Raw genomic sequence first — 24,822 nt, 5'->3', positions numbered from 1 at the left:
TTATTGTATACACTTTGTTATTAAGATTATCTATATGACAATACTTTTTTTTAAGTTAAAGGCTTTGTTAAAAAAAAAAGTATTTTATTTATATTCTGTTTAGTATTTTGAGTAAAAATTCAGATACTACTTTAAATTTTCCAGAGTATAGGAAAGATAATTGAAAATAACAAACCCCCTCCATCGATTTTTTTGACCATTATAACGCGGTAAGCTTCAAACGGATCGGCAAAAATATCGCGCAGAGTAAATATTTCATAAAGATTAATCCAGAAATCTGGTTTATTTTTAGTCTCACGTAAATTTCTATTTCTTATTTATTTTTAATCAGAATAGATCTATTTTAATATCGCTAATAATAATTGTGCAATGTAACGTAAATAAAAGTATTTTTATCTGTCAGGTCTTTGACAGAAATTTTTCTTATTCAATCGTTTTGAGAAAGCGATTTCGTCATTAGCGTTATTAATTGGGTAAAAATGTAAATTAATTAATTTAAAACGTGTACTTCATTCATTAATTATTCATATTTTTAAATAATTGATAATATTATAGCTTGGAAACTCTTTCTTAAAGTATTGAATGACAAGACAAAGATGAAAATATTTGTTAATGACCTCATAATAAAAATGACTATATATTACTCTTTTTTATGTGTATTTCCGGGATTTTGAATTTGTTTTACATATGTATATATATATATATATATATATAAATATATATATATATATAAATATATATATATATATATATATATATATGTGTAAACTTTTTGCTTAATTATAACATATTTTTTTATAAAAGTTAATAAAAACCTATCTTAAAACACGTGTTTACTATCTTTCGCCTTGAAATAAATATATATATATATATATTTTTTTTTTTTTTGTTTAATGACCGAGATAGTAACTATAAATATGATCTATATAGTTTTAATACTTAAAAAAAAGTGGAGAAGCAGAGACTTCTCTGAAAGCACTTAACAAAGATATTTTTAAAATGCAGCACGTGATTAAGATATTAATATTTAATCAAATTTGGAATAGATTTTATATTTCTACTTCAAGTACAATTTATTAAATTATTTATGTCGTTGCTTATCAAATTAAAATTATTTTTTTAAAGAAATAACTATTCCTGACTGAATTACTGTTACTTTGAAACGAGCTGATAACAGGATATTCTTTAGTCGTTATATGCAGTGTCCCACAAAGAAACGAAGAAATTTTTAGGTCTTATTCTATTGCTGAAAATAATGAAAAAAGTTCATATAAACATAGGTCTGGAAACGCTTTGTTTTTGAGTTACGCCTGACGAATGATTTTTAGGATTTCGGATCTTCTAATAAAAAGAAGCCCTACTGTAATTTCTGCAATCCAAATTAAGGAATAAAATTGGTGGTTTCTTATGTAATTTGAGCTGGCAAATAGGAAACAGGTCGCAGAACTGTAACGCCAATAGTTTATAAGATATCTGACGTAAAACACAAAATTCGGTGTCGAAAAGTAAGTTTTTAGGTTTGTAGTACAACAGTTTTATTAAATGACTAAATGAAACTTATAGAGAATTCACTTCTGAAAAAATTTCTACCATTTAGTATGGTAGGATATTTATTTTTTGAAGGTGTTAAACCGGCCGAAATTCACTCGGGAATGTTGAAGTAGCACGGAAAAAAGTGCAATAACCGTGGAAAGTTTTATAAAGGGATCGTATTGTTTAAATCGGGTAGAATAAGTGTCACCGATTTTTATTGTAGCTTCGAAACTCCCACCAATCTCCTATACGATGAAAATCTGTGATGGCTTTGACTGATGCTTTTCAAAATTGCATTAATGACTTATTGACAACGACAGACGCATAAAAATTTGGGAGATTGCTGATATTTGTCGTACGAATACTGTTACTGTCCACTCCAGTATTTGTGATTAGCTTAATTACCACAAAACGCGTTTGACATGGGTAATGAGACGAAGATACGAAATTACCAGAATTCGCATTCATACGGAACTTGAACGACGGTTTTTGGTGGAAGGTGATGCTTTTTTGATCTCATCAACGCGTGATGAAACTTGGATTCACCATTTAGTGAGCCGAAATCCAAACGTCAGAGTATGAAATTGAAACAACCGAATTGCTCGCTAGGAAAAAATTGAAATTCTACAAGTCGCCCGGTAAATTGTATCTTGGGACACTAAAAGACCAATTTATTGTGATTATTTGGAAGAACAACGTACAATCAAAACTGAATACTTTTGTAACATGCTAGAAAATAAAATTCAGTAAGGAGAAATCGTCGTCCTGGTTCTCTCTCCCGGTCCCGTACCGTTCAAAAGATACGGAAAGCTGTTCAGAAGTCAGGTCCGTTAAAGTTAACCCACCGGGTTGGTCTAGTGGTGAACGCGTCTTCCCAAATCATCTGATTTGGAAGTCGAGAGTTCCAGCGTTCAAGTCCTAGTAAAGCCAGTTATTTTTACACGGATTTGAATACTAGATCGTGGATACCGGTGTTCTTTGGTGGTTGGGTTTCAATTAACCACACATCTCAGGAATGGTCGAACTGAGAATGTACAAGACTACACTTCATTTACACTCATACATATCATCGTCTGAAGTATTATCTGAACGGTAGTTACCGGAGGCTAAACAGGAAAAAGAAAGGGAAGCTGTTCAGAAGTCAGATCGGTTAAAGTTCTGATCTCTCCCAATTAATTTTTTATTTATTTTGTTTGGGTCTTGAAGAGTTATTACGTTAATCGAATCTGGCAAAAATGGTGGGTTCAAGAATGTGGTTCAACAATGGACCAGACACAAAGGCGAACAATTCTTTACAACGGGAGTAAGAAAGATGGAACAAATGCTTAAACATAACTGAGGATTATATTGAAAAGTAGCATTAGTTTTATTGTCAATGTACGATAATTTTTCTCTTTAATTGCATTATATATATATATATAGGGAGAGAGAGAGAGAAAGAACAAAGTATTATTATCGTTAATTATTTCTTGCTTAGAATTTGTAGCACATAATTGTATTTTATACTGTTTCTATAAAAAAAACCATTCACACGTTTTAATATAAAACTTTTAAAGTAATCGTAAGTTAAAAATAATAATGATTAATAGTTCAGAAATTCTATTCACTAATGTTTGTTGCTAGATTTTTATTGCTTGACTTACGATAACCCATACCGATAATCTTACTATATTATTTAAAATAGTTTGTTAATCTTCCATTAGTATAGTGAACGATTTCATTCATTAACTATTTATACTTTTAATTTTATAAATATGTAAAATGTGTAACGTTTTTTAATAATTAAATATCTGTTTTGTATTGGATAGTTATTTTTTCCAGACTAATTTTTTTTTAAATTTAAATATTATTATGTAGCATATGTACAATAACAATTAATTATTCTTGAATTTTTGTAAATATTATTAATTAGGTTTTGTAGATAAAGTAAGTGGGTAGAAAAATGTCAGAAAATTATGTATATAAAAAAAAATTATGTATAGTCCATATTGAAATTATGTTAGATATACAATAAATTATTTATTTATTTATAATGTTTATTTTTATCTAAATTAAATTCTTTTTTTTAGTCTATTAAGTTTATAATCTAAAAGTGATAACTTATTTTTTGTATTATGATTAGCCTTTTAGTTTATAATAATTTTTTTTCATTTTATTACAGTTTCTTAAACATTTTTAATTCATTTTTTTGATAATATAATTAATGATATATATTTTTAATGGCGCAAAATAATTAGGAGATTCTCAATTAGATATGTTCATTTATATAAGAAAATATGTTTTCAATTCGTCTACATGACCGTTACCGAAACTGAATTTATGTGGAAAAAGGCTTACAACTGGATCACAGTCAATTTACTGTAAAAAAGAATAGAACTTCCTCTAAAAAAATACTCATTGATTTTTTTAATTTCTAAAAAGAACTAAAAAAAAGACCATTGGTAAAGAGTTTAATGTACATATATAATATCTATACCGACTGTTCCAAAATTCTCTTGACTGAGAAATACAATATTTCAAAAGCTGAAAACAACAATACATTTAGATGAACGATACATTTTTCATATATAGTAAAATTTATTACACAGTTGGCTTTTACTTTCAATGGTTTCAAAATACGATCTTTTGAGACACCAGATGGTGGTGGTAGTGTTGGTTTGTGTGTGTGAGTGAGTGCGCGCGCACGTGCGTACCATACAAACAACACGCACATTAGATGATTTTTTTTATGTTCTATACACGATGTAAATGTCTTCACATAATTTATTTTGATGTATAAATTAGGCATGCTTACCTAGAAGATTTGAAATTATTTTTACTTCATTTGTAGTAATCATTACTTATAGCGTAGTGATTGTCTATTTTCATTGTGGTATTCATACTATTTTTGGCGCTAAAATACAAGAAAATTAGTGGAAAAATTTAAGAAAAAAAAATACTATATTCCTTCATTTTTAAAAATATTTTTTTTTTATATTTTCAGGATTATCTTCCCGTAATTTCGTCTTGTAGTTTATGCATTTTTATCTTTTGAGTTTGTTTAACCATTTCTTTTGATTTATACGTTTTTGGTCTTCACCATCTCACTGCAAAAATGCCATAGCAAATAAATGTTTTCTTCTCTGTTTGACTGTATCACGTAATTTTATTTATTACTACAACCGACCTGCTGCACGAAGCTAAAAAGCAGAGCTAATAAAAATACTGCACGGTATACATTTAGTATTATTTTAAAATGAACGAAATTCTTAGCGTGCATACTTGAAACATCTAAAATATGAAAGTTTTCGTTCGTAAAAAAAGGCTAGAATTTCCCGTGCCGATTGTGCGAGCTAGACATCTCTATTTTAAACTATTTTTGGGTAAGAACTTAAACAGTCGTATTTCAAATTCGCGAATAAGGATATTTCAAGAACGTGTTCCAAACATCTGTGATAGTTGTCAGCTATTTCAGAGAGCCTTATTTATTTCACGTCCAGTAAAAGTATAATTTACATTAGTTTTGTACATTACTTTTCTTATTTTTTATTAAGATCCATGTTTCCACGTCATTGCTATTTTTAAAAATTGCTTTTGTTTCATAGGGATTATGTTTTTTAAGGTCCATCCTCATTTTAAATAAGCATGAAACTAAAGAATATGAAGTAAAATAAATAAAAAGTTTAAAAAACCATAGTAAAAATACAAAAAAATATTTTTTTAAATTTCAGTTTATAAATAGTGTCAAATTAAAAATGATCAACTAGGTAACCCTTATTTTGGCGTCGATTTAAAAAACGAAATTTAATTAAAGATTGAAATTTTTTTGTAATTATTAATACTTTATTATTTCATAGCAGTTGTATATATTTTAGGTTGTTATTGTACTAAACCGTAATTTATTTATTCTTAAAAACTATTTACTTTATAAAATCATTGTGATTAATTTTATTGTAGTATTTGTAAGATAAGTGTGAATGATATTTGCAAGGTTAGTTTGCTTTTACTCTTAATGAATTATATACTAAGAATATTTACGAAAAATCATGACATTTAAATAACGTGCTACGTGAACTGTACATTTTTTTGTTTAATGGGATTGTTTTTTATTTCTTTCTTTACTTTCTCTAAATGTATTGTGAGAACGTTACAAGAAACTCCTATTGTTTGGCTTCTCGCACTGTTTATGTTATTATGTTCGCTCAGCCAACAAGCATCTTGTGTGTTGTTAAGAAAAACCTGTCAGCTGGTCGCCGGTTGTAAACATCCGCTGCAAAAGGAATGGTGATGAGAGGGGGCGGTGACCGGAAATGGCGGCGCACGAGGTCTGTAGCAGCTACATCATCCCGCTTATACATTCTACCTCGCCATGCCGAGTCGCTTCATCTTCAGCTGCCAGCGTGGCTGCTTGTGGCCGGTGACCTTGTGCCATTGTAAACAAACAAGGCGCCGGGCCGTCCATCTGCACATTCCAATCCCTACCACTCTGCTCTTTTGGTCTCGGGCTATTACCTCCTCCTCCCTTACCTGTTACCTCTGCCTTATATGAAATACCTTACTCATGTTGAAACATTTTCTAACCGTAGCATAACTTGATCGTGCTTGTTAAAGCCTTCAGAAGTACGTTTGTGTGTCGACATTCGAAATGAGTATTACGAAAATACTTTTAACTGTAAAACAAGAGCATCTTTTTATTACCCGACAGTTGATTTATCTGGTAATTTCTAATTATAATCTAGTTATTCTGAAATTTTATATGGTTGTCAGTGAATAAAAAGAATTAATATAATAATTGACAACAATTTTATAAACTCTGTTTATACAAACAGAGTTCTTTTTTGTATAAAAAAAAGTAGCGTATTGCCAGCGTTGTGGTATGATTTTTTTTATACATTACTTTTTCTTGTAAAAATTAAACTGTAGTTCTTTCAACAAAATAACAAAAAGAAAGAAGATGTCTGAATTAGACTTTTTAAAATTTTGTAACTATTAGAAAATAAGCAAATTATTACAAAATATACCGTAATCTAATTTATTAAAGAATTCGTGCAAAAAGAAAGAAAACTGTCTATGATTAAGGAAAATTCTGAAAATACTTTTTTATAATACCTTTTTTGATAATATGCAATCTCTATGCTCTCCGATAACTTAGACAATAAATATCCATTTTCCTATAATATGATCGAAATTACTCTTTAATACTGGTAAAAAACACTTTTATTATATAAATTCAAACGTGGTTTTCTATAAAAAAAATACATCTAAATTTCTTGTTTAGACTATGCGGATTTACCTGGTGAGCGAGTAGGTGGATCAAGTACATTCCATTAATTTTTCTTTATCTGTTAAGCCTCCGAAACAACAGTAAAGTATTACTTCAGGGGATGATATGTATGAATGTAAATGAAGTGTACCCACACTTACACTCTGAGATATGTGGTTAATTGAAACCCGACCACCAAAGAACACCGGTATCCACGATATAATATTCAAATCCGTATAGAGTAACTGCCTTTACTAGGATTTGAACTTTAGAACTCTCGACTTCAAAATCAGTTGATTTGCGATGACGTGTGTTCACCACTAGACCAATCCGGTGGGCTACATTCCAGTACTGCGTAAACTATAGCTATCTTTTGGAGCAATAAATATTTTAACGTAGAAATGTAATTTATTGATGGAGATTTAAAACAAACATGTAGGTGAAATATATTTTATGTTAACAAGTTATGTATACTTTATGATTATTTGTAGTTGGTAGAATACAGTAGCAGTATATAGTAGGATTATTTCCCACTTTAAATTTAAGTAGCTTTTAGAACTAATATTTATTTGAGATGGTAGTATTAATTATTAAAATGGAATTTTGTTTATTCCTATAATGAATTATCATTAAGTAAAATATTAATTAACACTGTGAATGCCAACGTTATAGCTATGCTCTGTTTACAATAGTATCATTTGGACAAAATGAACATTTGCATGGCCTGTTGAGTTTTGATAAAAGAGAATTCAGTTTCAAGTTATATAGATTTATAAACTATAAACGAGTAATTTTACAACAAATCAATTATTCTCAAATCAATAATAAATTTTCTTCCGAATCTCACCCGTAATATTATTCAGATTCCTTAGTGGAATTATATCTATATCAATCGGCATTGATATATTATCAATTATAATATATTATTATTTTATAATACCATAATACATTATTATATTATAATAATACTGTACCTGTGTACAGTCAGTATAGTATATACATTTTAGTCTATATATAGCGAACCCATGAACCCACCGGGTTTGACTAGTGGTGAACGCGGCTTCCCAAATCAGCTGATTTGGAAGTCGAGAGTTTCAGCGTTCAAGTCCTAGTAAAGGCAGTTACTGATATGGATTTGAATATTAGATCGTGGATACCGGTGCTCTTTGGTGGTTGGGTTTCAATTAACCACACATCTCAGGGATGGTCGAACTGAGACTGTACAAGACTACACACATATATCTCACCCTCATTTAACCTCTGAAGTAATACCTGAACTGTAATTCCCGGAGGCTAAACAGAAAAAAAGAAAAGTTTATATGTAGAGAAGTATAAGTATAGTACAAGTCAGTCTTCGGTAATGAAAATTAATAAATCGTACGCAACGATTCTCAAGATCCGAATATTATTTAAATTTTTTAAAATGTGTCTAATCTGCCATTGCGGTATTTAGTGTACGTTAAAACAAATTCACTTAAAAAAATTACTTTATTCAGTCCATAACATAATGTTATATACCGGATGATTCAAAAAGGACTTCATAACTATAAAGTATATAAAAGTTTATTTCGATAACTTACAGATTCGGGTGAAGTCTCATTTCATAGCAAAACACATCAAGTTTTGATTCAATTTGTTCGTTATTACCGAATTCAGCCACCAGCGCTTTCATCAGTATTGTTAAAAATGGATACATGTACTGGTGCGGAACGTGCTCGCTGCGTGTTTTGGTTTCACGATTTGCAGTCGGCAACTGCAGTTCAACGTAATTTTTGCAACGGTAGGGAGCCTCCTGGTAAGCGTACAATTTACTCTTCGTATCAAACCTTCGTTGAGACAGGTTTTTCTGTTAAACATACAAAATCACCAGGTTCCCACGCGTCCCTTAAGCTGCTGTGGAACAACTCTGAGAAAGCTTGCACGTAGTCCGAAGAAATCAACTTGACGTGCGTCACGCGAGACTGGCATTCCACAAACTACACTTTGGCACGTATTACGTAAACGATTGCACTTTTTTTCCTATCTAGCCTCTGGGAATTACAGTTCAGGTATTACTTCAGAGGTTAAATGAGGGTGAGATGTATGAGTATAAATGAAGTGTGTAGTCTTGTACAGTCTCTGTTCGACCAACCCTGACATGTGTGGTCAACTGAAACCCAACCACCAAAGAACACCGGTATCCACGATCTAGTATTCAAATCCGTATCAGTAACTGCCTTTACTAGGACTTGAACGTTGGAACTCTCGACTTCCAAATCAGCTGGTTTGGGAAGACGCGTTCACCACTAGACCAACCCGGTGGGTTAAATGAATGCACTTGGAGCCATACAAACTAACCGTGGTTCAACGCAGTACAGTTGACGACAAAGTTCATCGGTTGCATTTTGTGTGAAATAAGGAATAGAATTGCAGACAACGTAATTTTTAGTGATGAGTCAACGTTCATCAGCAGCAAGGTGAACACCCATATCTGCCGAATATGAATTAGCGAAAACCCTCATGAATCTTTGCATCACATTCAAATAGCCCTAAGATCAATATCTTTGTGCCCTAAGCAAAGTCTGTACGGCCCGTTCTTCCAGGAGGCAACCGTTAATGGTATCTTTTATCTGGACACGCTTCAACATTTTTTAATTTCTCAGTTTGGCGATGATGACAATTACTGTCAGCAAAACTGGTCACCACCTCACTGCCGCCTTGAAGTCCGAGATTTTCTTAATACTCGATTCGATAGATCGGTCGTGAAGGTCCAATCGCATGGCCTCGCTCCCCGACCCTATTAGATTTTTTCTTGTGCGGTTTTATTATAGATCAGGATTATGTTCTGCCTTTGCCTAATGACCTTGTTGAGCTAGGAATTCGAATTAAAGCCGCAGCTGCAGAGATAACTCCCGACTTGTCTTGCTGGCTACTGTCTGAAATGATATCGACTTCACATGGGATGTATGTCGCATTAAAAAGTGGAAGCCATATCGAACCTGATTGAAAGTTGGACAATAAACTTGATATGTTGTTTTATGAAATGGAACCTGAACTGAATCTCTAAGTTATCTCAATAAATTTTTATGCTTTTAAAGTTGTGAAGTCCTTTTTAAATCACCTGTTGTGTATAAATCACGTCAGAAACGATCGGCCTTTGCTAATCCATTAATAACGTAAAGGAACTCTCCAAACTTTTCCTGGATAAATCAAGTTAAGACGTGGAATAAATTATCGATACCGCCATTCTATATCAAATTTTAAATAAAAAAGTGAAGTAGTTGTAATCTACTTTAATCGCTAAACATAAGTGTTTGATGAAATAATACTGGCGTAATGACGCGTATTAATAAAAATGCATACTGTTAAATTTCGTACACAAAAAATTAAGAATTTTAAATGAGTTAATCATTCGTCATTCATTATTGTAGTATTACCGTTTGATGTTAGAAAATCAATTCGGTCATCCTGCGAAAATTTACATTCTAATAAGACGATAAAAGACTTACATTATAGGCTATAGAAGTATCATTTATATCATTAATGGGAATATTATAAAGCAATTATTTATTAAAGATATTTCTGTTATATAAATTTCCAATTTATATAAGTTAATTTTGAGACCTATTTAAGTCTTAACTTCACTAATCTTAACTTTTAATAATAGTTTATAAAATCAAATTTTAGAAACATCTGTTCGTTTAGAAGCGCTTATTATTTTCTGTTTCGATCTTTCGAAAGGCATCTTGTTCGTTGTGTAGTTTACTTTTGTTATTTTGTTTTACCTAGTTTATCCTTTGTAAGTTCACCGTCTAAATAACAAAATATTTAAACTTCTGTTACGTTTAAGTTCCGAAATCTTTATGTTTAGTTTTATCATTGTTCTGTTTTGTATCGCGTTTTATCACTTTTCTCTTATTCTTGTTTATTTTCAAACGGATTTTCTTAGCATTCTGTTTTTCTAATTTTTTCTTAGTCTACACTAAAGAACAATGTTACTCTCCTCTCAAAATTTTCCTTTAGTTACGTTATTTCTCACATCTTACCATTCCCTGTATTAAGTTTCTGTTTTATTGTTGCCATTCTTATTTATTGTAGATTCTTGTTTCACGTACAAATAAAGTTTTTTTTTAACTCGTATTTGTTTCTTTGTTTCAAGCTTGTCTTACTGTTTCTTTACATTGTAGTAATTATTAGTTTGACGCACAGCACAATTTCTTTGTCATCTATTCTGATCATTTCATTTCATCAAACACTTCCCTGGTGAACATTCTAATATATGAAAATAGTGTGTGTGTGTACGAACTAAATCATTCTGTTCATTCATTAGTCACAATTATTCATTATTTTATATGAACATGTAGTCAACTGGGCTGATAAATTTTGGGCGCTGATATGTTAAAATAACTATCTCTTATTTGTTTCTATTTGTTACTATACATATTTTGAAAATTTATCTGTATTAATTTTATTTATTTATTTTCTTTTAATTTATGATTTTTTTTTTGTTTTCAGGTAAATCACCGTATTCTTCCAGATCTCTGTGAGATTAACAATGTTTTTGCTATACGTATACTTCATCATGAATACTTATAGAGTGTTATATAAACGATCAGGATTTTACGCAATAGGCAACAAAATTAAAAAAAATAATAAAGAAGTTAATTACAGAATTTTTGTATGATCAAGAAAGTTGTAGTCAGTATAATGGTTTTCAATTGTTATTTATAAAAATTATTGAAGGATTAGTAACGTCATAAATATATATATAACAATGGAATATCTAAACCGCGGGTAATTAATTCTCTTATAGTTAAAACCTAAAGTTGATTGATATTAGGTGATGAAAAACAGTGTTATTAGTTTGTAAAGTGCTTAGTGAAACGATGAAAAAAAACAAACTGGAACCGTTAGGAATGGTCACCTGACCATCACAGTTAAGACTATAGCTACCGTCACGAGAGATGGGTCTTTGGTAACTATTCTTTTTAACTACTAACTTTCTCCATACATGGGTTACAATAGAGCGAGCGGTTTGAAAACATTAATATGATGGATTACAACATTAATATGTTGGAAAATATTAATATACATTGATATTCATTTGTGACCGGGAGCCATGTCAGACCGACCTATTCTTAGGCAGTGACATCAACTCATGTGTATTTTTCCTTATTGGAGGCAGTCATAATATACTTATCTTTACGTCAGCAATTGATGTTCGAAACTAATTCATAAGTTATAGTTTAATCATTCTCTCAGATTTGTTAGCCACAATATACTACTAGGTCTTCTAGTACTGCCCTTGTGATTTGTTTCGCTCATTATATCTGTGAAATAGCACTCCTACTTGTTGATTCAGTTTTACGTTTATTGGTATTAAACATTCTTGACGTATTCTCAGTCAGAATGCAGCTACGTAAAACATTCTTATCAATTTCTACCTTTGAAAGTAATTTTTTTCTTTTTTTTATGCGAATAGGCCAACGCAAATATCACTTCTTTCTAGCCTCTTTTCTTTTTACCATGCGTTTCTCATTTTTTCGGTATGGCTTCGCTTTTCCTCGTCTGTCCACTTCTTTCCTGTTTTTTTTTCCTGTCACAAAAACCTTTGCGTTGTAAATTATTCTTCGGAATTTATTTCTATTGTAACAGTCCTCTTCTTTCAAGCCAGTCCTTAAGAGGTCGTCTTCCACCTGTCTTAAGGTAGTTATTTTTTTTTTTTGTTCGATGAATTAATTTTCCATAGAAGGTTTGAAGATTTACGTGGGAAAATATGGAATGGAATTTTGTAGCATATGAAAAATACCCTGCTTGACCGGGATTTGAAACCCGGGATGGAAGGCTGAGACGCTACGCAGATCGAGGTAGTTATTTATTTGTAATTACCTGTGGTTTTTTTGTTTCTTTTTATTTTTCTATATGTATGTTATCGGTTAAAGTGTTTTTATGTTTAAATGTGTTGTAGATTGATAAAAAATAATCAGTAAAGTTTCACCGAATTAGTGATAACCTTAACTATTATTAATAACGTTCTTCATTTCATTTATGATATACTTAAATATTATTCTGCAAAGATTTGCTAAGTTGTAGTTGTGGACTTAAATTTTATTTATTTTTTATTACTTTTTTTAATGCAGTAAAACGCGAGTTTCTTGTAAAGTTTTGTCATTTCATTTTTTTTAACACCAGGAAATAATAAAATTTACTGTCACGTTGTTACAACATTCGTAATTTCGTGAAAAAAATATTTTTAATTACTTCATTTCTAATTGAGTAGAGTTATTTTTTTTTTAAACACACAAACACTAAATGCACATATATAAAGTTAGATAGATATATTATAACTACAGTACAAAACATAAGTTACGTAAAGCTATTTCTTTTTGTCGAGTTAGATTTGTGGTTTTTTAATTTTATTAGGAAATAATTTGTTTGTTTTGCGGATATATTCAGTAACTGATTGGTAGATTTTAATAATTAAAATCTTGTGGTTGGATTTCTTCGTAAATAAAACTTACGTAATTTGAAATTATTATTACTTTTGGAAATCAAAGGGAAGAGAGAGTAACCTGGAACCAAAATAAATTCGAAAATGAAGTAATATATGAAATATACTGAACAAGTCTACTCCTATTAAATTTTATTTTAATTTACCATCAGATCGATATTTTCTATACATTCTATTCCAACAAGGTTAAAAATATCCGAAATAAATAACGAAAGTATTAACTTCTAAACGTGGTAGTTTCATTATTAGTTATTTTTTGATCATATTATTAACCTTAGATTTGTTACCCTGTCTGAATGAATTTTTTGTGATTAAATTTGATACTTCCACATATCTCATAGTTTTGGAGATGAATGAGGGTTTACCTTAAGAAAATATGAGTAGGTTCTCGGGTGGCTCTTTAGTACCTGTATGAAATACAGTATTAGTTGCATTATACACTCAAACATAATTCAAAATCTATAATGATTATTTAATTATTATTTTCTTTTTCCGTCCTAGGTAAAGGTACATCGAACCTCTACCATAGGTGGATTCCTATTACCTAGAGGGAGTCTGAAGAATTCCTTTGGGTAATGTTGTTTGCCTGTATTCATAGAGCTTTTGTTTGATTAGCTTTTCCCTTTCATAGTATGATATACCCCTTGTGTATACTATGTTATATTTTCATACCTTGTTCTTTACCTTTGAATCCTTTTTGTAGTATTTGGTTAAACGTTCAATAAATTCGTGAAGTTTGTGAGAATGTGTTTGAGTTATTGCGTCCTTGGTATTTGTTCGGATGGTTTATAAATTACTCTGTGCATTTCTGTTCTCTATTTGTTGTAGAAAAACTCAAAACTGATAGTAAGATAATTTTTGGTAAAATCCTGTCGACTAACCATTCTTTTCCTTGTTCATATTACTTGTTTACCTTAATTTTAAAGATTTTCTATTACTCCAAATAATTAAAATTTGTCTAGTCAAATTTTTTAATACGTTTATAGATTATAAATACGGTATAGATTATACCATACATAATCTAACGTTGCTGTACGAATGTGTTTTTTTATATTTAATTCAGCTCAGATGTTCTAGGATGCGGTTTGTTTTGTATATATACATTATATCTAGCCGTTTAATTTTCCTCGTCGGTCGGATCTAGCTGAGGATTTGTATAACTAAGTTGAATACTACAATACGACTCTTAGTTCTACAATTGAACGAGGATTTTCCTTGTGAAGCCTGAAACTTGTGTTTAGGTACCGATTTAGTATTTAAGGAAAGTGTAAAAAATTCGTCCATCTCCCGAGAAATTTTGGTTTGGATGGATCCTCAATTCCTGTACATTAGTTTTTGTATGGGATCATCGGTCTCATTTTGCAATCCCTTTATGGGTAGATAGTCTCTTTATCATCATTTACCTCTTTTCCTTATCTTTAATCCTTTCTTTCTCTTTGGTTTAATAGGTGTAGATGTGAAATTTGATGATCTTTAAGTGGTTGTAAAAAAATCCCGTACGGATGGAAATGATTATCTTATAAAGTCTGGCTTTGTAAGCCTTCCTAATGTATTTTTTTTTCACAACTTCCTTTTTGTTTTTCCTAAAGTACAATTTTGTGTAGCTAAAATAAAAATAGTTTTTTTGTTGTTTTTTGTCTTACTCTTTTTTTACTTTGTCCACTCACGAGTTCCTGAGTTTCTTAATTTGTATTATAGATTTTTAGCTTCGTAATTGAGGATTTTAGGAAGGTTTAGGTATCATTGTTTATTATAATTTGAAAATAATATTTGTAAAATAACTAATAATAGATTTTTAATATTTATATTATCACTTATTAGTACATTTCTTTTGTCTGCTTATTAGAATCTATTTGCTATTTTTAAAGTTTACAGTATATTTGTATCGAAGGCCATTCCTGTTTTTTAAAAATTGTATTTATTTTTTTAAATGTTTTCTAAAAGTAGATTCATAGCGTTAAATCCTTGTGAGAAGTTATTCCACATCGATTCGGCTATAGTAGTTTTAAATTCTTTGTTGGTAAATTTCACGTGGCGTTTGTTTACGAATATTTTACTTAGTGTGGCAAATTATATATTTTTTTCTTATTGATAGAACATGTTACGTTGTTATGTTTTACGTTTCCTTATTTAATTATTAAATATAACATTTCAGAAGTAAATAAAAACAGCATACCGTGAAATTTGTTGTGGGAGTTTTTTTCTTAGTACTATATTAAATGAAAAAAAGAAGAAAATTGTTATTGTTTATTATGAGGCTGAAGGACATATTTTGATTCAAATTGTAGGTAGGTTATTTATTTATTTATTAATAGATTATATATCCAGGGTTATACAGATTGTTACTATTGTCCTTTAACTTAATATTTAGAGGTCATATTTATAATTAAAACTCCCACAAGTAAAAAAATAAAGATTGTGTTTGTTTTGTTTAGTATTTATTTATGTTTGTTACCGGAAACTTAGCCCAGGAAATGCTATACAGGTTGACGTCAGAAGTGTGAAAGAAAGTTAAGACTACTTTCTAAACACAGAACCGACCTGAGCGAATGAAATTACTATACTGTGGTGTTATGTAATTTGACACTTCCTCAAATAGGTCATGGTGGAAAATTCACAAAATTGTAACCCGCGATTTCACTCCGTTGATAATGATAGATCGACTGTAATGATAGCGTCCGTAATGATGTTGATAATAATATCGGAGCCACATATTTAGATGTATGTAGGTATGGTTGTATTGTGTTTATAATAATTTATAATACGATATATTGTAGTCTAGCCTTCTCTATTTAGAAAGTCGCGGAAGGTAGGCCCTCCTCCTCCTTGTGTGGTACAAAATATACTGTATATATATATATATATATATATATATATATATATATCTGTTGCACTCAATTCTGCAAGACTACTAATATTATTTTTATTATTATGGATCTTTCTACTATATAACAGCAACAACAAAAAACTAGAGTAATAACAAACAAGTAGTTATTCTCATCAACTTACTGTTGTTCTCGCATGACTGCTTACTATCTCTTCCCCATTTCCTCTTTATATTCACTAATAACTTTTTATGTTATTTATTATTATACGAACGATTGCAACGAATAATATTTTAATTTTAAAAATTCTTTAAATAATACTATCTGTATTTAAATGACTAAAATATCTTTAATTGAAATTCCTTGATAATAACAGTTTTTTAAGGACGATGAATATTTTTAAAATTAATTAAAATTTATATTTGTTATTGTATAACTCAAGCGACATAATAAACAGTAGAAATTATAATATTTGTTATGGAAAAGTTAAACTACTTAATATTAATTTGCTTTACTGAAGGAAATTTTTCTAGCAGATATTAATAACCTGTACAAGTATTTTTGGAAATAAATAAACGCTCAAAAATCGTTTATAAGGAAAAAAATAAATGGTCAAAATAGATGACAAAGTATCTTCAGTAGATACTTTCTTATTATTATAATAGTTAGTATGCTTCTAATTTTAGGCAATCTGAATTGGAAATTCAAGTGATTTAGGTTATTTTTGAGATAATAATATATTTATTTTTTATCATCATTTTTTTTTATTTTATGAAGTTTATTCTAAACAGAAAATATTCAGTTCTATTGATAGTGATTGTTGAAAAATCCAAATGTCCATCTAGTTTTATATTTTAATTACTTTTGACCGTTTTGTATTTCTGAGTCTAATTTAGTATAGTTTAGTATTACCTTGCTTTATATACTACAGGGTGTCGCACAATAAGTTGATACATTCGAATTTGGGTTTAAGTATTTATTTTTAAATTTAAAATAATTACAACTCAACATACCAAATAAAGTGTTTGTAACAGTTCTTTTACTGCATGACATGTTCAATATGGCTGCCATTTATCAATATATATGTTCAATATGTACGTGTAACAACCTCTTCAAGGCGAATATATACGTTTCTGATGACTGCGACTGAAAGTCCTTTGAATCTCTTCACACGTCTGAACTACCCGCGCACGCATTTCCGTAAGATTGTAAGATTTGCAGGTCTTAACGGAAAAGTTTTCTCTTTTACATATCTCCATAAAAAAAGTCACAAAGACTTTTAATCCGGGCTCAAAAGCGGCCAAAAGAAAACTTCCATTGCTGTGATCCAGATAGCGATTTGAAACTACGCGATTACTAATTAAAAAACTAATTTAAACATCCAACATAACATTAGCCGTGTGAGGAGTTGCACCATCTTGCATAAACGTTGAGTATCTAAGGCTACATAGTTGCAAGCATTTTGGATAGAAAATCATTCCTACATATGAGAAAGTTGAGAATGAACTGCGTCGTCGAGAAACACTGGCCCTATCAATTCGTGATTGTTTAAAGCTATCCAAACGGTTACTTTAAGCCCATTTGTTGTTTTTGATACCCTATTTGTGGTGGCACACAATACCACAAATAGTACGTAGGTGTAAATAGTACAAATAGTATAGGTCTGAATTTCTATGTTGCGTAAAACATAATTCTGATTGGTTTGAGTGGAGCACTGATTTAACTTTAAACTCGTTCGTTTTCTGAGGCATTCACAATCACGAACGCTGTTGTCAAATATTTACTAGGCGCAGGGTTCGTGCTTCCGCGGTTTCGGTCAGTTAGTTTGAGGATTCATGTTAGGTTGGATGTGAAGATGTCCGTTTGAAGCCTACTTGAAAGCGAAATTTGGTATGTATTTTACTGATTTGAATGTCTGCCGAGGCATTTACATCGGTGGCATCCCGACCGAGGCCTGGCTGATGACTGTGAGATGTAATCAGTTAGAGGGTCTAGATGACCTCCGGTAAAGCCCCTCAGGGCTTGGATCGGACGGTGTGGTGTGGCGACCGGTAACGTCACAAGGTGGGTGTCTTCTCCCTACGGGGTTGGGATGTCGCTCAAAAGCGGAAATTTTGTTTGTTGACAGTCCCATCAATATGAAAACTGGCTTCGTCTGAAAAGTGTTAAACAACATCATCTTTCCCTTCCGTCCACTGTGCAAACTCCAATATTTTTTGCTTGTTAGGATGTGAGGATGTGTTTATTAACTTATGCAGGACATCCCAACCTCGTAGGGGAAGACGCTTCCGGTCGCCACCCCCCCCCCCCTTTACATGCCCTAATGGGCTTTAACGGGAGTCGTATATCACCCTCTGACTTTTTAAATCTCATATAGTAATAAGCCTGGCCTCGTTGGGATGTCACCGATGTAAATGCCCCACGGTAGACATTTACATCGGTGATTTATAAACTCAGCTTTTGCCTTCGCTGTAGGCCTCGTCCGGACATCTTGAATGTCCTACTTCGTTTCCCTCTGAACTACCTAACCGAGTTCGCGGAAGCACGAACTGCGCACCTTTATTGAGCCAATTTCTGTGAATGTCTTGAGATTCGAGGCAAATTTAAACACATCATGCCATGATGTGGATATTTAGTCCTAATTCCCTTAGTGAACTCAACTAGCTTATGCAGAACATCCCAACCCTGTAGGGGAAGACACCGGCCTAGTGATGTTCCGGTCACCCCCCCCCCCCCCACCATTCCTAAAGCTTATGCAGGACAGTCAATTTGTATGGAAACAACTTGAGATCACTGTGTAACATTCTTTGTACTGCACGACGAGATATTCCCATTTCTCGTGAAACCCGCCGTGAAGACTTTCCCGGGCTACGTTGCACGGCAACTCTAAGTGCTTTGATATTTTCCGGAGAACGAAAGGGAGCTGCTTTAGGTGGTTTCTCTTATTTTGTGCTGCCTTCTTCCTCAAATTTACGTACCCCATATAGTTTTACAAGAAGCGGGGTACGCGGAACAGTTTCACATCCAATACTGTACCACATAGTCGCACGGTTTTTTTATTTATTTACATTACATATTTTTATCTTGTTAGATCGAATGTAATAAAACAAATTCAGCTTCCTGTTTATTATCGATTTTAAATAAAATTTTTGTTATTTTGGCTTTGAATGTTTATTTTATTGCATAATCTATTTTTACTTATTTAAAATGACGAAATGAAAATAAATTATTTTGTTAAACGCCGAATTGAATTTAATTGATATTAAACACCGTTTAGAAACAATTTAATGTTTAATTGCATGTTTTTCTGTGCAAAATAATTATCTTTTCTTTTACAAAATATTTTGTTTATTTCCTGATGTAGATATTCTGGTTGAAAAAAAGTAATAGTATGCAATCGACTTTTTTATTATTACTTTCATGTAATAATTTTTTCTTGTTAGTTTCGTTTCTGTTGAATAGACGCGCGCGCGCGTGTGTTAAAGTTTTGTTATAATTTGTAATTGGTCATAATAAAAATAGTACTGTTATTTTAATATTAAATATACAATATTAATCACATCTTTTGTAAACATACAAAAAAGTGAGTGTAGGTCAGAAAAGGCTCCATAAATAACAGATACACATATGTTATACTTCGAGATCCTGTTAACCAACGGAATTGAATTGTAATGCACCTTCGTTAAACAAATATAGAGGTTTGAGATCTTAATAATTATAATTTTATCCTGATGAGTTGAATTGTTTTGCCGGCATAGGAAAATATAAAATTAAATTGATTTTTATTATTTATTACTTCAGTTCCTAGTAAAATGTGAGAGTAAATCATTTCCTGGTTTCTTAACATTTTTTTTTGCTTTACTGTACGTTAAATAATTCGAGTATATTATGTCCTTGAATTTTACTGTTTTCTATATCGATTCAATACTGTAAATAAAACGAGTCCTGGTTAAAATATAAAACTGTTTTAATAAAATAAATTTAAGTTAAAAACAGGAGATAAATAAATAACGTATAATTTAATTTTATAATGAAAAAATTATTTATTTCGGTGAGTCTTTTTTCTTTATCTACTTTTTATATTTGTAAGGATAATTACACTAGGGAACAAAAAATAATTTTTTTTGTCTCGGGAAGAAAAATATGTGATTCTGATAGTATTACTTCCTATGAATTCAAATATGGTACCGGTTTTTCCCCATCACACAAGGTTTTCGAGAGACAGGCATTTATAATTTCAAATATTTTAATACTTTCTGCATTCTAACTATACTATTTGACTCAATTAGGACGTAATAAATGATGATTTTCTGTTATATTTCGTCCGTGGAGCATCCCTCTTGATGGATTTGTCTTGATTTCTCTTTTCCATTGGTGAAATCTCCTGATGAAAGTGTTACCCGTGCTCATCGCTCATTGCGCCAAGATTTTCTGGGAAGAAATCTAGATGCGAGTGCAGGAAGTGTACTTTTACGAACATATTACACCCACATTTCTATAAGATGTTATAAGATCGTTGACAATATCACGGTAATTTTCCGTCTTTCGATTTCCCCAAAAAAATGCCGAGTAAAATTTTTGAATGCTTCCAAGTTGCTTTCTCCAGTGTATTCAGTAGTTCCTCAAACTTTTCATCGTGTATTAGGGATCGTATTTGTCGATTCACAAATATTCCTCTTTAATTTTGCATCACTAATTTTAGTAAACTTCTATTTTAAGTACATGAAACCAGGAGTATTGTCCATGGCCTTGCAATTCCTCATTAATCCTAGTTTGATATGTGACGGAGGTAGATACACATTTGTAGGATTACAAAATGGGTCATGTTTTACACTTTTCTGTCCAGGAATGGTTGATTCGCGTTTAGGCCATTCTTTTCTAATGAAATGGTTTTTTCTGTCCCTACTATCCCATTCACACAAAAAACAACAGAATTTTGTGCAACCAAGCTGCAGACCAAGAATAAGTGCAATTACCTTCAAATCACCACAAATATTCCATTCATACACTGCATATTGAAGCTTTTCCCACATAAAATTAAAGTTTTCATATGTTTCTTTCATTCTAGCAGAGTGAACCACAGGTACTGATGGGAATTTATTGCTATTATGCAGAAGCACAGCTGTTAAACTAATTTTAGAGGAAATAAGCCCATTCTGTTGGGTTATGTTCATTACAAAGTGTCTCCATAAGAGAAGAAATGTCATTACAAAACACTAAGCCATTTTCTTCCGAAAAGTAGTTTTTAAATTCAGAATGACGATTACGATAAGTACATACTTTGTATTCTTTTGAAGAAGATTCCATCCTTTTAACCGGGAAGCAAACATTTTAGACTGTTTTTTGGATAACTTTAAAATCTCGTATGAGATTAAAATTTTCTCGAGTCAGTAAATAAAGTTCAGATGACTGCTTTGTTCAAAATTGTATCACCAGAATCTGTTTCTTTTTCTTCCTTACTTCCATCAGACTCTGAGCTCTCTTCATCTAATGTCACTTGTTCTGGAGGCTTTGGTATGGGCAGTTCTTCGCAGTCTGGAACTGATCTCATTACAGATTGCAATTTAGGGTACACCACTCTATGTTTTGATTTTGACATAATCCCTTTAATGTTTGTTAAGGAGAAATAACAGTCAGATGAATGATCTTTGGGTTCTCTCCAACTCACAGGGTAGCAAATGGCATGGCGTGTGCCATTTCCCCATGCAGTGAGAAGCCTAGAACACGATAAACACAGATATGTGGGGCCCAGGCCCTTGTTTGGTCTCCGAAATTACACCCAAATTAAAGTTCATAACACTTTTTTACTAATGAAGTAAGGTTTCGCTTTTGGGACTTTGAGCGTCACTTCATTACATTCATAACAAAAATTGTTAGGATAATTTAATAACTAGGCACTTTGTAACTAACGACTAATTAAAAAAAATAAAGTTGTAAATATGTAATACTCAATAATTCAGACATACAAAGCAATCACAATAACGTGTTTACTGGTTCACTATTATCTCACAACTGGCATCGTTCTGATGAATGTCTGCCACGTTTGTGTATGACTATACACGTTTGAACCTGCACAACAGTAGCAACGTTACCCTTGAGTTAGCTCATTTGGTTCCTTCATATTTACAATGCTCTAGGAGCTTTATTTGACAATGGACAATTGGACGAAAAAACGATTTAAAATATTTAAAAGAATTAAAATAAGAAAAAACTGTGGGTGATGGAGAACTTCCGAATACATATTTGAAAATAGGAAAAAAATAGTGCATAAGTAGACCTATTGGTACCAGATTAAAGCTTTTGAAAGTATTGTAATAAAGAATTTTTTTAATAATAAAATTTATGTGTGTGCGTGCACGCGCGCGTCTGAATAAAATTAAAACTCGTATTTTGACCTCCTCCTTTATTAGGTGTTTCTTTCATTTTTAAAAACATTGAATTTACTTATGAAATTGGAGAAAAAAGTCATCTTTATAATTTAGCCTTTAGTTTTTTCTTTAATTATATAAATTCGTTATTAGGAAGTGATTTAAAAACAATAGATTAAATAACTGGATCAGCTTTTTTATTTTATTTTAAATTGATTGTGTTTTTGTTTAAATAATAAATATTTTTATTGTTAATATTTATATATAAATTAACGTGCATTGTTAATTAATAAAATATTATTAAAAATTATAAAAAGCCTTTGTCAGCAACCACTATTTACAATAAAAAAAATAATGTTATGGAGTTTTGTTTACGTACACATATTACGGTCACTGAACTCGCTTCCTATTACTTCTTGTGAAATATACGTATGGTGGTATACGTGTGAACGAGCGCGCGCGTGCGTATGTGTTTGTGTGTATGAGATGACAGGATATATGCATTACGGCTAATAAAAATAGTAAGTTAAAATTTTATGTTCATGAGTATATGAATTCTTTAGTCAGGAACGTGTTGGATTAAGGTATGAAGAATTAACCGTGTATTCGATTTACGGAAGTAATTTTTATTAAAAATGAGAAATTAATATTTGAATTCGTATAAAGTTGTTACTAAATTTTGTTACTTGTTTTTGTCCTAATTAAAATAATCTTAGTACATCTCATTCCCTGATAGAATTTTATTTCATTTTTATTACTCTTAGATATTATGTTTGATTGTTTGATAGATTCTATAACCGGTAACAGTTATAGATGGCGCAAAACAGTTTAAGAAGTGTAAAATCACTTCTGAAAACTATATAATTCTCAAGAATAACCAGCACTCTATGCCAGGCTAACTTGGGAAAGTAAAGTAAGGAGTGACGTGGTGTCTGATGTTGTTCTTCACCGAGCGAAACCTAATGATTGATGCCGAGTCTACCGAAATGCTAGTGATAGTCATTCAGTCTTAGTTAGGTGATATCATTACTTTGTTAATTATAAGGACTGGTCGTATACGAACTTACATTAATCTAAGAGAATGAACTGTAACATCGCCTCTTATACCTAATGATACAAGGACTGGTGTTGTACAAGAAGAATCGCAACAGACAGTATGAAATAAAACAGCAAATTAATGTACCGTTTTATGTTAACGAAATAGTGCATTGCATGAACTTTATTTGTATTAACTCAACAGGAGAAATTATATTCTGATAAAATCATTATGATTTTATCTTTACACCAGTCAGTCGTACAATACTTAAAATTACCTTTAAAATTTTACAAATTTTTGTTTCTATAAAAGGTTTCACGATCTACCTTAACTTTAACATAATTTCACTTAATACTTGGTCGAGAATTCCCATTATCAAAATCATAAATAATACTAACATTAGAGTAAAGCTGACTTTCGTCCAAAATATGCATCATTTTAGTTAAATTTGTTCAATTATCGTATCTTTTGATACGAACACGCGCGTGCACGTTTGTGTGTTCTTAGATTAAGGGGTAATGTCAAGATGAAAAAAATCATTTAAAAACAAAACCTTTTTTATTTGAAAGATTCTTTATTTATTCTTTATTCATAAATTAATTAAAATTCAAATATCATCTGCGACGAATATTTCGTATCCATTTTGGATCATACTCGTTGGAAACGCAAATTGTTTTATTTTTTTCATTTACGCGTGCCATTTTCTTTGTTTTTTCATAGATTGTTATTTACATCAGCCATGTTGTCGAAAAAATACATTAAGTTATCTCACTTTGATTCATTGTACGTATTCGCCTAATAATGTACTTAAAACCTTTTACCTGTACATCCTCGGTGTCTTCGTAATAAATTAATTCTCATGATATAAAACAAAATCTCTCATCACTTGTTTTTATCAAGACTTATGTTTGGCCATCTCTTCTTTTTATGGAATTTTTGGCCGTAGCACAATTCGTCTGCTATCCCAGCGGGCCGCTTTCACTCAGTCAAAACAGCACTCCCTGAAGAAACCTTCAGGGAGTGCTGAGTAGGGAGTACTGTTTTTTTTCGAGTAGTTGGAGCTTCAACACCAGCCGTATCGGTTGTTACTTGTCTTTCTTTTTTATTTGTAGTGCTGGTCGGTTGTGTGTCGGCTCTCTTCTGCAGAAAGGGTTTTAAATCCTTTTTGAATAAATTTATTTATTTTAAGAAAAACCGATAATTTACCTTACAATGTTGTCCGTGAGTTTTGGAGATGATGTCGACCCAGATCGTTTTGTTGCAGACTTGAACAAAAGATTTCTTAAGGGATCTTAAGAATTTGGAAGCAGATTTCTTCGCATCGAAGT

The 24,822-nt window shown here is 31.3% G+C and overlaps 1 protein-coding gene across 1 annotated transcript in view; it reads left to right on the top strand.

Moving 5' to 3' along the window:
- Nucleotides 1-24,822, top strand: part of Dip-C (dipeptidase C) — a 602,611-nt gene that overhangs the window by 153,711 nt on the left and 424,078 nt on the right. The gene's annotated exons all lie outside the window — the stretch shown is intronic.

Source organism: Lycorma delicatula, chromosome 3 (genome assembly GCF_047948215.1).
Source record: "Lycorma delicatula isolate Av1 chromosome 3, ASM4794821v1, whole genome shotgun sequence".
Classification (NCBI taxonomy): domain Eukaryota; kingdom Metazoa; phylum Arthropoda; class Insecta; order Hemiptera; family Fulgoridae; genus Lycorma; species Lycorma delicatula.
This window is presented reverse-complemented; position numbering and strand designations above follow the sequence as displayed.